The following is a 16,898-nucleotide window of genomic DNA, read 5'->3' on the forward strand; positions in this document are numbered from 1 at the left end:
TTGAGTAACACAGTATTAAATACATTCACAAATTTTAATGGATATTTATTTTTTTTAATTTTTAACAAAGAGCCTTTAAAACAACCTCTCAAATTACATGCAAAATTTTAATAAGATTAAATAACAATTTAAATATGGTAGTAAAGACTATAAAACAAAGCTAATAAAATAATGAATGCTATTTAAAATGGAAATTCATTTCTGAATAAGAAATAATTTATGAAATGGAGTACAATAAAAAAAATGAGTTAACATAACTTTTATGATGTGTATGAAACACAAACCAAAAAATGAAAAGTTAATAAATAATTTATGAAGAATTCAGAACAATTCATTTAAAGGTTACATAGAAACATTTCACAAAAAAATGTATTATTGAGCACCACCAACTGTAAAATTTGATTTTATACTATGGCATGGAACTGGAACAACTTTAACAGAGAAATGGAACCAACACAATTTATTCCCCCTAAAAAATTAAGAAAAATTGTGACAAATGCATTTTTAATAAAATATATAGGGTTTGTCCAGAAATGCCAGTGGAGTTACACTGCAGCAAATACATATCACTACAGTCTCAGATCCGGTTCAGATTATATGTGCACAGTCACTAAGTCTTCTTCAATCATCCTGTTAGTAAGAATGCTATTTGCAGAATATGTTATTCAAGCTCCCATGCAGAACTTAATGAGTCAAAATTATTACTATCAACTGTTATGGCAATCTTGGTAAGTTCACAGAAAATTTTCACAGGATATAAATGACATTTGATGATGATTGCTATAAGAATGGCAGGTCCATAGTGCCACACAAAGGGCATAAAGATGTCAGCAGTGGATTGTGCTCTGGAAAGCTTTCAGTGACAACTGCTAACAAAAACGTTATACAAGCAACTGAACATGATTTCGAACAAAGACAATTGTTTAAGTGTTTCAGAGACAAAAAACATTACAAAAAGGACTTTTAACTAGAATTTGCAGATAAATAAAGTGTGTGAAGAAAAGCTTCGCTACTCCGCCTTTTTTGTGATTAGCTTTCTAGCTGATTCAAAGAAGCTAACGGTCTAAGTAAAAAAGGTTTGCTCTGAATAACATTCAGTTAAAAGTCTACCATACCAATTGTGATGCCTAGAAATTTGGTAGCATTTTAATGATGCAGGATGAGCCTATTTGAAACTTTTTTACTTGCTGTACTCATCAGATCAATAAATGTTTTTTAACTGACTCATTGACATTACTGTGACAAACCCTTTATACATACATATTTCTGCTATAGCTAACAATTAAAATTTTCAGAAAGCATTACTGAACAATTTTCATATGTATATTAGTAAGTTTAAAAGTAAATAGCCTTTAAACATTTTTCTGGGATGACAAATTTGGCATATTTTTTGCTTAAATAACAAAGTTGTCCTTCTCAACAAATTATTCTTTTCTTCAAGAAAAAATTTTGAAGCTATCAAAATCCTATAAAGAATAGCACTGCTTTAATAGATAAGTTCCTTAACAAGAGTTTCTACCCTGGAGATAATTACTCCATATAGAATAATATAGTTTTAAGAAAGGAATGATGCCAGTCTGATTACATTCTTTTCGGCAGGCTTCACTACAGTGAAAGCTTTTATGAGTAAACAAAAAAAGTTGAACAGAAAAGATAAAATAAAAAACGTTGCAATGTTTGATATGGTTTCTCACGAGAACAAGAAAGGGAAAACCAACACAAAATATAATATTTTATAACAAGTGTGATTAAAATTTATTTTGGTTTTAATGTTAGTGTGTGAATATAGATAAAATAATTAAGACGTTAGTATTCACTACAGCTTTCTGCACTTTTGTTGCTTAAATTCTAAAATATGTTAAGATATGATCTAAATATTTATACAGTGAAACCTCCTGTTATGGACACTCCTGCAAAACAGACGTCTCTCAATATAGACACATTTTTAATTCCTTGTGAATCCTCTATGAATAAACCATTATGTACATTCTCCGCAGAGCAGACAATCATTTTTGCCCTGAAAAGTTATTTTCGATCTCTTCAAACCAGATGCTAATTTTTCTAAATTTGAAAAAAAGAAAAAAAAAGAAAAGGAAAAAACTATATCTGCTTTGAGTTGCAAGGAAAAAAATGCAACTCTTCACCATTTTTAAAGCATGTAAATTTTTTGCCTTATCCATAACTAATAATATTTTTAAGCTATTTCACTACTACAGAATCAATCTTTCTCCTGTCACCTCGCCTTATCTTTGCAAAGAAAGGGGAGAAAATGATACTACTCTTGTGAAACAATTTGGACAGCGGCATCTTTTGATCTTTTCATCAGGACAACAGTCATGAGACCCCTCAATTTGAAATGATGTCTTCAATGCTCTAAATGCCTCTTTGCCACTGAAAATTTCTTTCATTTTCTTACCAATTTGAAGACTGTATTTTACACAGCTGGGGTAAAAAAAGAGAACAGAAACATAATCTTTGAGTTGCTCATATAATTGAAACACCCATTCAGACACTTGATAGATGATCAGTTGTGAATACTCAACTCCATAGGTCCTCATGCCTCTCAGGTATGCAGTGTTTTTTTCCTGTGCATCGAGGGAGGTATATTTTCAAGGAGGTATTAACATTTCCTATCAAGTCATAGATAGGTGTTAGGGGGTGTAAATCTAAAAAGTGAAACCAACTGAGAACTAAAAGCTCCCATTCCGTATCATATGACTAACTTGAATGTCTGTATAAATTGGAAAATTATATTTGTTTATCTGTAGCTACATCTAGAATTATGTATTTATATCAAACTTTTTCAAATATTCCTTTTTCGTATATAAAAGAATATTTTTTAAAGTTTAAATAAATATCCATGTAGATAGTTATTGCAGATTATTTAATTATTTATATATCCTTTAAAATATTCTAAATAATTTTACGGTGTTAAACTTTGTTATCGGGGTACCCTTCCTGTAAATAGACAATTTTTATGGTTCCAAGAATGCCCACCTAAACAAGGTTTCACTGTAATACTGTGAAACCTTGGTTAAGCGCACACTTTTGGGATCGAAAAAACGGACTGCTTAGGAGAGTTGTCGTTTACAGGAAGGGTACACTAATAACAAAGTATATTGTTAATTACTTTTAGAATAATTGCAGGAGAATAATAGATTTTTCAGTAGTGAAATAGCTAAACAATATTTATAGCTATGGATAAAGCAAAAATATTTTTTTTTTCTTCGAAATTTAGAAAAATTGTCCAGTTGAAAAGATAGAAAATCGCCTTTTGCAGCATAATTGATGTTTGGTAAGAGAGTGTCCACTCTGTGGAAAGGCTACATAATGGTTTATTCATAGAAGATTTACAGGAAATAAAAAATATGTCTATAATGAGAGGTGTCCATTTTGTAGGAGTGTCTGTAACATAAGGTTTTACTGTATACAGTTTTGGAAGGATAGGAATGAACTTTGAGCAATAGTAAAAATGGGAAATAAACTTTAGCAATAGTGAAGAAAGGAAATGGGTTGAAATAGATTAGTAACTGCTGTTCTAAGATTTTATTTGTTTATGTTAGGTTTTTAAATTTAGGACTCAGTTTAAGATAAGCTTTTGAAATTTTAAAGAAAGATAACCAGTGACACTAAAATCACTTAAAAGTTATGCTACTTATTATATTGATGGTTACAACTGAATATGATGTTATGTATGATATAAATTTTAAACTGCAGTATATAAATAATAAACTTTATAAAAGAAAAGCAACCATTGCATTAATGGTTTTAAAAAAATCATACACAAAAAGGAAAGAAAAATTCAAGAGAGAAGTTCGAAAAATGTCTTAATTACTTAGTATATACAAGAAATATAAAATACGAATATGAAATTTGAAATCAAAAAAGTAAGAAAAAGTTTTAAAAACAAACAATAACAAAAAAAAATTTGCTGCATTCAAGCCTCTAATATAGTTAGTTGGATTCAATTACTTAAATACCATTGGAGCAAAAAAAAGTTTAAAATTTTATAAAAGAGTTCCTAACTTAATTTCATATTCTAAATGTCCAAACTAAAGCTATATTTTGTTTTATTCCTCAACAACATTCAACATTTGTCAAAGCACATTGCACTTTCTTTTATTCACTTGCACTGCAATGCACCTTCTCAAAAATATCAACATTTCGCTAGCAAGAAGCTACTCATAAATTAAATTATCAATATGAATGCAATTGCTATGCATTGCATCAAAGTCACTATGTTACACCCAGTAAAATTAATGTTTCTAAGGTTGCCACAAAATTTCAACAATGTATTATTTTAAAAACATTTTGTATGAAGGAATGAAACTCACTTTTGGCCTGGCCTTAGTAAAACTATACTTTAAAAAATAATTTAATTTAAAGAGAAGAGTGAGTTTATTACATGTTGATTCAACTACATTACTATATCTACGTTTCACTTTACAAACTATGTTAAATTTTACACACTTTATGTTTCATATAAACCATACATCTAGTTATTTAGGTGGCTACAGTCTGGTTAATTTTGAATTTTCAGATTTTTTGAGCCATCTAATCTAGAAAATTATACCAGCGTTAAATGTGGCTCACACCAACTTAGAGAGTTAATATAAATATTAAAAGTAAAATCACACAAAAATATAAGAGCAGAAAATAGTCTATTGACTTTTACATACCAGTATTAGAGAAGAATTTTATCTACTTGATAGGCTCAATTTCCACCAACACCCAAGTGTAAAGCTTTTTAAATACTATTTCTAATCGTTTATATTTTAAATTACTCAGGCCATCTTTAGTATATCGATATTTTCCTTTATAAAGTTTATTGTACCTGCGAAAAAAACATTTTATTAAAATATTAACAATGAAATTAACAATTACAAATACATTGAATTAAAATACAATAAAGGTAGTTAAAAAAGCTTTATATGTTTAACCAAGTCAACATTGAACTCTTTCTTTTAGAAAATAAAAGAGTTCTCTCTTCTAAAAATGATATTAACTATTTTGAGCACCTGCTATTTCCTTCTCCACAGTATAACCAGACCTATTAAATTAGTTTAATTTTCAGTCCAGAAATATTTTAGCCACAACACGGTGCGCCTTAACCAAAGTTAAATAAAATGTTCTTACACCTGGAAAATTAGAAGAGATTCTGAATTTACAATGTTAACAGATAATAAAAATCAAAATAATCTGTGGAGAGATACTTAAAAAAATCCACTTTGAACATTCTTGCGCACGAAGTATGATATTTTGGAAAATCTGGCGTTGTTTTATAGCAATAGAAAGGAAAAAAAATGATATAATAATGATTTTTTAGTTGTAATTATATTGAACTTTTATTATTTAAACATTTTACTGCTGATAAAATATGAAAATGTAACATAATTTAATTATAATTACATCAATTTAAACATGTGAAGCATTATATCTACAAACAGCTCTCGAAAGGTGTTTAGAATAATCCGAGTGATTTGCAGCAACCTTATTAATTTCCCAGGAAGACTTTAAGAAATCAAAATGTACGGACTCCATCGCCTACTCCCCAAAAAATGCGAATCTTTCACCGTTTTTGTCACGTTTTGTTCAATGTGGAAAAAAACTGCATGAACCTTTGGTGTAACACTGACACCTAAGTCCATGTAGCTCTTTTTGAATACTTTTATACATGCTTTGGAATTTTGGTCAAGATTATTTCCGAAGCATGCAGAAACCACTTTTTTTAAGTCGTCAAATACTTTAACGTACTTCAATATTGCTACATTTTTAAACTGGTGCAGAAGTTCTTCTTTATCCAAAAGTGTTTTGCATGCATTTCCTTTAAACACAGAACATCCTCGTCTGATTTCACGCTAAACATTACAAGCTTTTGTCCATGTTAGCGATTCATTTTCACACTCTTTCAACATATGCGTGAAAACAGTGTTAACAACACCAAGCATAAGGTGTAATTCTGGCGGTGGAATAATGTCCAGGAATGTTTTGCCTCCAACAGTTGCAATTAGCGGTGGATGAATGCAATTGAAATAATCTTTCGCTTTGTTTTTTTAACCTTTTTCTTCAGTTAGCCAACTTGTATAATACGATGAAACATTTTCGGGGGATCTCAATTCGCCACAGCTGCTTAGCTCATCTTTCTTGGCATAACAATAAGTGCATGGGTATGCGCTGCTGTGTGACTACCTGCTAAGATATTCGCTAACTTCAAATCGGTTGCAATTGTGCCGTGGAAAGGACTTATATTCAGTGTTGAAATGAGTTGATCTACATTCTTATAATTTTCTTGTGCACTCAGAACGGCTGCTAGAATGAATAGTCGTTTAACTCCAGAATCCTTAAATTTCCTTGCAGCTATCCCCTCATCATACTTAGCACACTTACAGCTGCACTCGAAGTCCAACTCATTTGATTGTACAGAAAGACATATTTTTAAAAATCCACCTCCTCCATTAATATCCAAGTGAACATCCAGTAAATCTCGTTTATTTTTCACATACTGAACAAAAGCAGGAACATCTTTGCAGTTAACTCCAAGCGCAGGAGCATTCGAGACTTCATCGCCTTTTATACAAAAGAAAGGAAATTCCTTAAAATCAAAATAATCGTCGAAATAATGAGCTGTGGTATTAAGTTTTGTTTTTTATCCTGGTTCAATTGCTTTTCTACTTCATGTGCACACACGAATGGAAGCTGCCATTTTTAAGGTCACAGTGCTAGTGCTACTTTCACAGTGCTTGTGTCGCTAAAGTTGATTTAAGTTTTTATTATTTGTTTTTAAAATAGTGGTTCATCGACTATTTAATACAAATATGTTAATTTTTTTCTATTTATAAGCATAAAATGATGCTAACATTTTTGAAATATCGTACTTCGTGAACAAAGATGTTCAAAGTGGATTTTTTTAAAAATCTCTCCACAGATTATTTTAATTTTTAGATTTTTATTATCTAAGAACATTGTAAATTCAGAATCTCTTCTAATTTTCTAGGTGTAAGAGCATTTTTATTTAATTTTAGTTAAGGTGTACCGTGATAATTGAAAATTTTTACAATTTTCTCTTTAAAATCTGAACTTAACTATTGAACAAAACATTTTTACTTATACATTCTAGTATAACATAATAAAAGTTTCACATGGCAACTATTGAGCTTGTTAATTTATAGAGATCTCCAGCCACGGCAGTTTTGTATTATATTATGCAACCCCCTATGTACTCTTTACACAATGCTATATCAGCATACCCTCCAACTTTGCCCACCTAGCCACCAGTAGCACTCACGCAACTCACATTTACAGCATCCCGCAATATTTGCTATGCTCATATTGATACTTAATTATATTCACTTATAATTTCAAAAAGCAGCTGAAGCATATAAGAAAAGATTTTGAAACGCGTAAAATGCTATTTCACATTGAGAAATTTTTAAAAAAATTAAAATGCTATAGACATTTAAAAAATCATGTTATTTAGATACAATTTTAATTCACATACAGGAAGGTACACTTTTCTAAGGACATAAAATTAATAAATTGCAAATGAAAGTAAAAGTTTTATTGTATATTTATAAAAATTTCAAAGAAAAATAAGATGTCTAAGATGTTTCCTATTAAATATTTTTTACACCAAGTTTTAAAGCAATTAAATCAAGAAAACAATACCAATTTATTGAAAGAAAAATGGATTATATAAATGAGTTTCTTCCTAATAAAGCTTTCAGAATTAGAAAACAATATTTAAAAACTTATATCATATAAAGCTTACACATTAAAATTTATTCTTTAAGAGGAATGAATTTGTATAGACATTAACCAATAGCTAAATTGTTTCAAATCTTTGAATTATCTATTATAATTAAGGAGTAAAAGCATTAATTAAGAAATCTAATCTATAAGCAAATCTGATTTTAATTAAAAATACCCTTAATTACAGAAACATAGTATTTAAACCGCCATATGCTCAGACTCAGACTTGATATGCTCGTACTCAGACTTGAGCGATTATCAGTTTGATTTTTAGGAATCATGTTAAAAATTCTCTTAGATCCAGCATTACTATTTGGAACTGAGAAAATTGAAAGCATTATTTTTGGCAAGCCACATATCTCTTTATTCCATTGTTATCCTTTAACTGGCCAATTTTATGCCATGCCTCATCTACTCTGGTAAGATTTAAAATTTCAGAAGGAAAATTGCCTGCCTGATAAAAGGCAAATTCTAACTCAGGTTGATCAATGTCAATACCACAATTAAACAAATCATACAAATATTTAAGGGATGCAAAATTTGTATTCTGCCTCTTCAAAATGTTTGCCACAGAAGCATGCTTAAGAAAATCGTCCTCTAAAGGAAACTTTTTGAGAACATATTTACATGCATGAAAAAAAACTCAGTTATATCTTCTGGCGTCAGATCACTCAAAATAGATCTAGCACTTGATCCTATTATAAGAGACTCATCAAGTTTTTGATATTTATGTTTCTGAAATTTCACTTGAAACAGAGAAGACTCGGATTTGCGTATGGTAGAAGGCGAAACAAATCGTACAAGAAGTTCATAATATAAGCTCATTAAATCATCATACAAAGTATGGATAGAAGGTTGCTCTTTTTGCAGGGCAACATTTAACTTGGTGACTACAGGCAATATCGATGTAACAAAAACACAATATATCTTTATTTTGCTTGATTTAAGTAACTTGTTTATTTTTTCTGAGCTAGCATTCTCCTTAACATCGGACTATGAAAAAAAATTAGCAACAGGTCCCACTGCTCAACTAGTCTCTTTAGAGAATTTTCCAAACTTAACCACAGAGTTGAAACATGCTTTAAAATCTTGTGAAGTTTTACATCACATTCTATCTGACAGATTTTAAATTCATACTTACTTTTATTACTCTTTTCAAGTTAGTAAAAAACGTTTATCACCAAATTCTCCACATCAAGGGGCAATTATGCTGTAGCTTTTTGAGCCGCTAGATGAACCAAATGACAAGGGCATTCAATGAATTTTATATTTGGTTGCTTTTGTTTTATATAGCTCAAAACATCTTTATTACATCCAGTCAATGTGCTAGCATTATCAGAACTGAATACTATGCAACTCTCTCACTTCAGTAGATATTTTTTAAACTCTCCATCAAGAAGTTGAAAAATTCCCTCACCAGTGTTGTTAGTTGATTCACATAAAGAAACCAGTGATGATACGATTTGTCCCTTTTCTTCATCATAATAATTAAAAATTAAGGGATACAGCTTTTTATCAAATATGCATTGCTTCCATCAGTTGAAAGAGAAAATAAGGATGTTCTGAGCTTACTTACAGTACTCTCTCTTATCCCCTCAGCAGTGGAAACAGTTATTGCCTGCATCTTGGTATGTCCACACCCATACTTCTTTGCAATGTCGGAATCGGGGAACATTTTTCTAAATAGGGCGCCAGAATGATCGGAAGCAGATAGTTAAATATTGTGCTCAATTAAAAACCATATGAACAATACTTCAGCTTTAATCACACCATTTTCTTCTAATTTTGAAGAATAAAAATTGTCAATAAGATGCTGATGCACCTGTGCTTTTGCAGTAGCACAATCTTTAGGACCGATCACATGTCAGCAACAATCATCCAATCCACCGTGGACAATAGAGAATTCCGAATTACAAATAGTGCATTTTGCAAAGCTTTCTTTTCCTGATACTAAACAAGGAAACTTTTTAGTATATTTCTCTCTAAACGTTTGATTATTCTTCCTCTTCTTTCGTAATCCATCGTCATTAGAAATCTCCCGATTCTGATTAGACCTTTTCAAATAACGATCCATCACAATAAAATTTCATAATACATGATAAAATACACTACTTAAAAATTAACGTGATAAGATCTGGAAGGAAAATAATTTAAAATTTTAAACAAAAACGTATCATTCTTTTAACACCGGAGCAGCAAAGTTCAAAGTTGTTTTCAAAATTTTTTATTGAAGTCCCTTCACTTCACACGGTGTAAAACAAAAAACTAACGCAGTATCTCAAAGAACAGCTGCATTCAGGCAGATTACAATGGTGCTGCCGATGAGTAACCCTTCATATTCACGTGGTTTCTCCCGACCAAGGCTGTCCGCTCATGACGTCATTTTTGGCGATACACAATCAGTGACGTCACCATGCTTGAAAGATGACAACAGTGGATAGATCGAACAGGCGCTTTCGTTTAGTCCGTAGCATTTTACTATTCACCCGTAGCTCCGTAGTTTACCTCCAATTTCCGTAGCAGTTGGAGGGTATGTATCAGTAAAAGTTGTTGAAAGAATAACAAATGTCTTTACAATTAAAGTCAAGAATTAATCCTAGTTAAACTCAATGGTTAAGTTAAAATGTATATAAATGAAATGCTAAAAAACTAGGACCATTCATGAAAATTGCACTTTTTAAATTAATACTTTTAACATATATTTTATCATTAGGTATCAAATTATATTTATAATTCTTAGAAAATAAGACAAATAATGTAACTGGTAATTAAGGACATTAACCAATTTTCTATTGCTCTACACACTCTGAATACAAATCACAGGTTTGAAGAGAGTTTTTTTCTAATAAAATTATTCATAACTGCTCTTCACCTTCCTAACTTGATTGTTGGGAGCCATTATATATTTTGAAAAATTCTAATAATTTAGTTAGTGATCTTTTTAATATCCACCATTTACTGATATTAGGAAGTCCATTTTAATTTAAATCTTTTGCACTCTAAAGTTTATGCCAAATACCTTTACATTCCTTATCTCACCATTGTTATTTCCTTATTCAAACTTGTTTCTTTGTCTCTATTGAGTAAACTACTTACATATTTTTTTTTACTTCTTTACTTTAATTTGTTTTTTTTAGACATAGAGGAAGTTTCTTGTCTATAAAACTGATACTATAGTATGTCAATATATTTACTTTCATTTGTGCTTTCTTTTAGTTTCCTGCTTTACTATTAAAAAACTGGTATTTGTAAATTGCTGTTAATCATGTAAACATTCCCATATAGTAATTATTCCGGCAAAATCCTGTAATGAGGAAGTGGTTGAGGTCTACATTATCATGATTGATGTATTATCATGATGTGGTCAGCATTGCACACAAGGCATATAAACTTCTATTTATCCGTTAAAAGCTGGGTAGATTTCAAGCTGACACTAAGTATTGAACCTCAGCATTGTTAAAAATTAATGAGATAAAAAACCTTCTATAAGAAAAAGGTCCTTTTCACCTACAATCAATCTCATAATAACAAAGAATTTTAAATCTGATAATCTTCCCAGGGTTCATACTCAAATAGAAAATTTTATCCCTTGACCAGCTTTTCCAGGTCAATTTACATAAAATTACATTCTTACTTTTTTTTAAAAAAAGAGAAACATTTTAAAAACATTTGTGTTTAATTAAAATGTAAATTATATTTAATACAAAAAATAAACAAATGCAAAATAAATAAATGTAAGTTATAAAAAAAAAAGTTAATTTAAAATGTACCACAGTGTCAATGATTAAAACTATTGATTTAAATAACCTGATTATCTGAAAAATAAAATAACAGATTTAAAAAATCAATGCAAAAATCAAAGATTAAAATTTGTTATGCTTTAGATTTTGAGTAGTGAGAACAAAATACATAATCTTTTTAACATAATAATTTCAAGTTTTTAAAGAAATTTAAATAGCATTTTCAAATATGCATCAATCACTGTAAGCGCAAGGCTACTTAGAATTATAAATTTAAAAATCATAAAACCACTAATAATTCAAGAAAGAGAAAAAAATATATGAAGTATAATATGAAATAAATATTGTATATTATTTCGTACTACAATGGTTTTATTTTAATGTTTTGTGTTAAAAAAAAGAGAAAATATTTTTCATAAAAAGTATCAGTTTTTTCATTTTTTAATGAATTCTAATAATTAAAAGCACAGTAGAACTCCAATTATCCAAATCAATTGGGACCGGACCCCATTCGGATAATCAAACATTCAGATAATTGGATTTTTTTGAAAAAAATGCTTATTTTAAATAATTACTGTATGTATAGTGGAAATGAGGGAAAAGAACTGTTTTTAAGGAAAGAGATCTTTTTATGAATAATGTGTACATACCTTGCAGTAAATGAAAGTTATTACATGCTAAACATCTCAGTTAAAGTAAGCTGTTTAACAGTCTTTATCCGTTTTCGGGCAGCTAAGTCGCGCATCCGTTTGACAGTGAGAAGTTGCATATGATCACACTCGGGTTGGTGCTCCATCCACTTCAATTCAGTTTCAAGGCCAGCAAATGCTTCACTAGCTGATGGTCCTGTGTCTTCCTCAATTTCAGCATTAGGGTCATCTTCTTCATCGACACTTTCCTCCATCACACTTTCAATAAGTTCATCATCATTTAAAATTTGAAATCCACAGTCTGATGAATCACACGTCATCCACTCTCCTATATCCTCAGCACTGACATCTGAACATCCAGGAATTTTCAAAAATATGTTTCTGAACTCCTCAAGAGATACAGCATCCTCATCTTCTATCTCTTCCCTTTTTTTTCTTTAACTTCTTTTTCCCTTTTCTCTTTTTCCTTCTCTTCCTTAGTTGATACGCCTTTTAACTTGTTCCATGCACGTCTTAATCAGACATCTTTAACCAAATTCCAAGCTTCCGCAACCATGTACACGCAATCTTTCAAATTTATCTTTTTGTGGTTATCCAACACACCTTCTTCATCCTTTCCCTCTACTAAAAGCTTCCTTAAAAGTTGTCTTCGGTAAAGCGCCTGACAAGTGCAAATTGGCACAAGCAAGCTTAAAAGTGGGTCTAGCGTTCACATTTCTTTGTCAACAAACAACATTCCTAAGATAACATTCCACAACTAACATCCTTATTCATAAGGTCTCCCATGTGCTCTTTTGTCACTGGATTCCCCCTCCTTTGTTATTCCTTTTATTTATCTTTGTCCTATCCTGTAAACTTTCTCTGCATAAATCTTTCCTTGGCTTTACTAACATTTTATTTTATTCATATAAAAAAAGAAAAAAAAAGAGAAACTTATCTTTTTACTATATTTCCATAGGAATTCTGAAAGCAATTCGGATAGTTGGAGTTCGGATAATTGGAGTTCTACTGTATAAAAGTTTCTGCAAATAAGTTAAGTTAACTGTTAAGAAAATGTATGGCTCAGAACATTAATGTTCACTTAAAAAGTATCATATTTGGCACTAACATGACTAAATATGCCAACGGCTCTTCGTGAGTCAACCTGTCTAGAGGCCCTTCACTCAAAAAGGTTTTGCACCCCTATAGGTAAGTTGACAATAAGGGCATCTACAAATTATGAATAATATCATGTTTACTATATAGTTTTTTTTTTTTTTTTGGAAATGCTAATAACAACTAAGCATCTGAATAATCTCAGATTTTAAAAAGAAAAACATACATCAAACAAAATATCTCTCTGCCACCTCAAAACCAAGTGGATTTATTTAAACTTTCCATTAAAAGTTATAGAATTTACAACATTGAGAGAAAAGGTAATTTTCCTTGAAGAAACAGAATTGAACATTAGAAGGAGGAAGTGACTTATCACTGCATACTGAATGGCGGTAGTAACAAAGAAAATTCGATTCAGCCTACTTCATTTTGAGAAAGATGCAAATTTCCCGTGTAATTCTCAAAGCCACTTATTGTATGAATCATGCTCTGAAAGTGACTGACTCTGATTCTAAAATTACACCAAAATAAAATAGATAAGACTAATAGTTCAGAAGTTAAAGGGGATTTAGTAAGTTTAAAGTTAAAAAAAATATGATTACTATTTATGATCATACCTATTTTTGCTTCTGAAATGCCTATTTAGAGGAATGAAATATTATTTCATTCCATATTCATGGAACATGTAACGTCCATAAAAAATATTTTTCATTTGCCTTATGCATTTTTGCTTTAACTGAAAATGTATTCAATAAAATTAAACAAAATGTTGGCAGTAGTTTTTAATTCCCAGCAAAATTATCATTTAAAAAAAGAATTGTTAAAAATTGGACAAGGTCCGAGTAAAATGATTCGCATTTAAATAAGTCTTTTTATACTGCACAAGCAGAGAAAACATTTAAAAAAAATTTCATAATTGTTTTGTTAATGTTGTTTGTTAAGTTCAAAAAGTCCAATTTGAATACCTTGAAAATTTAAAGTTTCCAGCAGCTTTCCAAGAAGTTTTTGAACTTTTTAAAATAAAATTCTAAATGATAAGGGGTTTTCACAGATTTCATTTTGAACTTTAGTTCAAAATGTAATCAAAATGTAAATGTAAGGTAATGTAATCAAAATGAAATAATAAGTCAAGATTTATAAAAATTGACACCAGAAATAAATAACATTTTAGATGTAAGCTGATATGCATAAAATTCAACTGCAAGTCAGAACTTACATAAATCCAGTGTTCTAAAATAACTTATATTAAAGATAAATAGTCATAAGTAAAGATATTAGAGTCATTAGTTGAGTCACATGTGCCAAAACAAAAGCTTAGTTATTTTGAAAAAGGTGCTATGGTTGGTTGTTACATCACTGTCAAGTTTATTGACACCATTGCCATAGATTTATCATATCTATGGACAATACAATCGGTGGAAACCATATGAAAAAGTTAAAGTCTACAGAAGTTGGAACATGAACTGCACACATTGACAGTCTCCATAAACTTAACAAAATGGATCACCCTCTCCTGAAGTGGAAGCTTTGTATGAATCGCATAAAACCACTCAATATCACCAATAGCGAGTTTCACCAGGCTACAGGTGTTACAATACACTCTAATATTTTTGAAAAAGTTGCCATAAACCAAATATCATTCTATCTAACAAAGATGCCAGATAGGCTTGGTCTTTGCAACATTACTACTTAGCTGTGGATCACTATAAAACTGTGTATGGAGCGACGAGTCTCACTATACAATCTTCCACACTGATGGACATGTTTAGATAAGGTAAATGTAAAGTTAACAACTTTTACCAGAGTACATCATTCCAACTATCAGGTTTCATTGTGGTAAGGTACTTGCTTGTGAGCGTTTTTCGTGGTATGGCCTTGGAACTGGGGATGTTTTTTCTAGTATTTAATTGTCAAGGTATTATATGGACAATTGGGCTTTTCCTATCCCTAATAATTTTACGGAAATGATAGAAGTTACTTCCAGGACAAAAACCACTTAGAAAATTGCCAGACACATTTTAAATTTTCAAGATATTTAAATCAGACTTTTACATAAGCTACCAAATATGTCTTTAACATAAAAATTATGATTTTTTTTAAAAATGTTTTTCATTTATGCACAGTATGTAAAAACTACTTTAAATGCACAGCTTTTATTAGGCCCAAATCATAGTCGTATTATCCTGCATATCATATCTTCATATATCATATTAACATATCTAGCACAGTTTATAATGATTTTTTTTAAAATTTTAAAATATTTTCTTACCTAATGAAACATTGCACACTACAAGTAACAAGTCGGTTACTAAATTTTCTAGCATAGTGCATTTAAAAACACTATTTTCAGTCATAATCCTTAAATGTCTGAAATTTTAAACTTAATTGACAGGTCTAAGTAACCACATTATTTAAACAACTCAAAATTACAAAATAAATTTCTGAGTATTTCTTGAGTAATTTGAAAAAATGACAAAAACTGAACTCTGTCTCTGTTAGGACTCACTGCTCATGCCAAACCAACTTGCGATGTGCATAGTCACGTAATATCGTTACGAAGATTACAAAACACTTAGAAATTTAAAAATATTTAAGTTAAAGTGTGTTCTTTTCGGAGTGAACGCTTCACCATTTCTGTCATCAACCACCATTAAACACCACATTGAGAATTTTAGAGATGAATATCCCAAAACTGTTCAGCTATTTGACCAGCATATTTACGTAGATGATTTTATCTCAGGCGATATGGTGATGAATGATATAACTCTAAAGAAATATAGGAAAGAAGAAGGTTTTGATATTCCAGAGGAATGTGCAACCATTAGCTTGGGAAGCAATTTGACGAAGTAAAGGATTTCCTAGAATTTACTTATATTTCCTCTCCTGAAAACTCTAAGCGTCGCTTCTTACAACAAGCAGCTGGTAAAATATTTTGACCCACTAGGAATGTTGACACCATTTACCATTTGTGCCATATGTTTATTTCAAGAGATATGGATGAAGAAGGTACCGTGGGATGGACAGTTACCACCCGATGTTCACAAACAATGGCTAAAATGGTGTAAAGAACTACCGACTTTCACAGAATTGAAAATTTCAAGTAAGATTTTAGGCTGCACAAATCAAGAAATAGTCATCAAAATACACGCCTTTTCCGACGCCAGTAAATCAGCATTAGGCGCTGTAGTTTTTTTCCAAGTAAGAAGAGAACAGGAAGTAGAAGTCAACCTCGCAGCTTCCAAGAGTCAAGTAACTCCGATAAAGGAGATCACTCTACTGAGATTAGAACTACTGGGAGCTTTACTAAGTGCAAGGCTAATTGATAAGATAAAACACATTCTAGATAAGAAAACTCCATCGACAGTTTACTTCTAGACTGATTCAAAAATCATTGTTTATTAGATTAGAGGCTCTACCAAGCAATGGAAGTAGTTTGTGGCAAATCTTGTTTCAGAAATTAAGAGACTCACAGATTCAACTTCTTGGCATCATTGTTCAAGTAAGGACAATCCTGATCTCTTGAGTAGAGGGTCTAGTGTCCAGTCCATTATAGACAATTCTATGTGGTTCCAGGGACCTGATTTCTTAATGGAAACTGACTTATTTACCACAGAAGACAATGTTGATGTTCCTGAAATAGACTATCTTTCAGAGAGAAAGGCAA

At 30.7% G+C, this 16,898-nt stretch overlaps 1 non-coding gene across 1 annotated transcript in view; it reads right to left on the bottom strand.

Annotated features, from left to right (window-relative positions):
• Positions 1-475: 475 nt before the first annotated feature.
• The window catches only part of LOC107456484 (uncharacterized), a 30,522-nt gene continuing 14,099 nt past the window's right edge, over positions 476-16,898 (bottom strand). Inside the window, exons 2-3 of the transcript XR_011638158.1 lie at positions 4,680-4,834; positions 476-866 (exon numbers count right to left, since the gene is read on the bottom strand). This is a non-coding gene — a transcript (uncharacterized protein). The remainder of the gene's footprint in view (positions 867-4,679; positions 4,835-16,898) is intronic.

This window comes from Parasteatoda tepidariorum, chromosome X1 (assembly GCF_043381705.1).
Source record: "Parasteatoda tepidariorum isolate YZ-2023 chromosome X1, CAS_Ptep_4.0, whole genome shotgun sequence".
NCBI classification, from domain to species: Eukaryota; Metazoa; Arthropoda; class Arachnida; order Araneae; family Theridiidae; genus Parasteatoda; species Parasteatoda tepidariorum.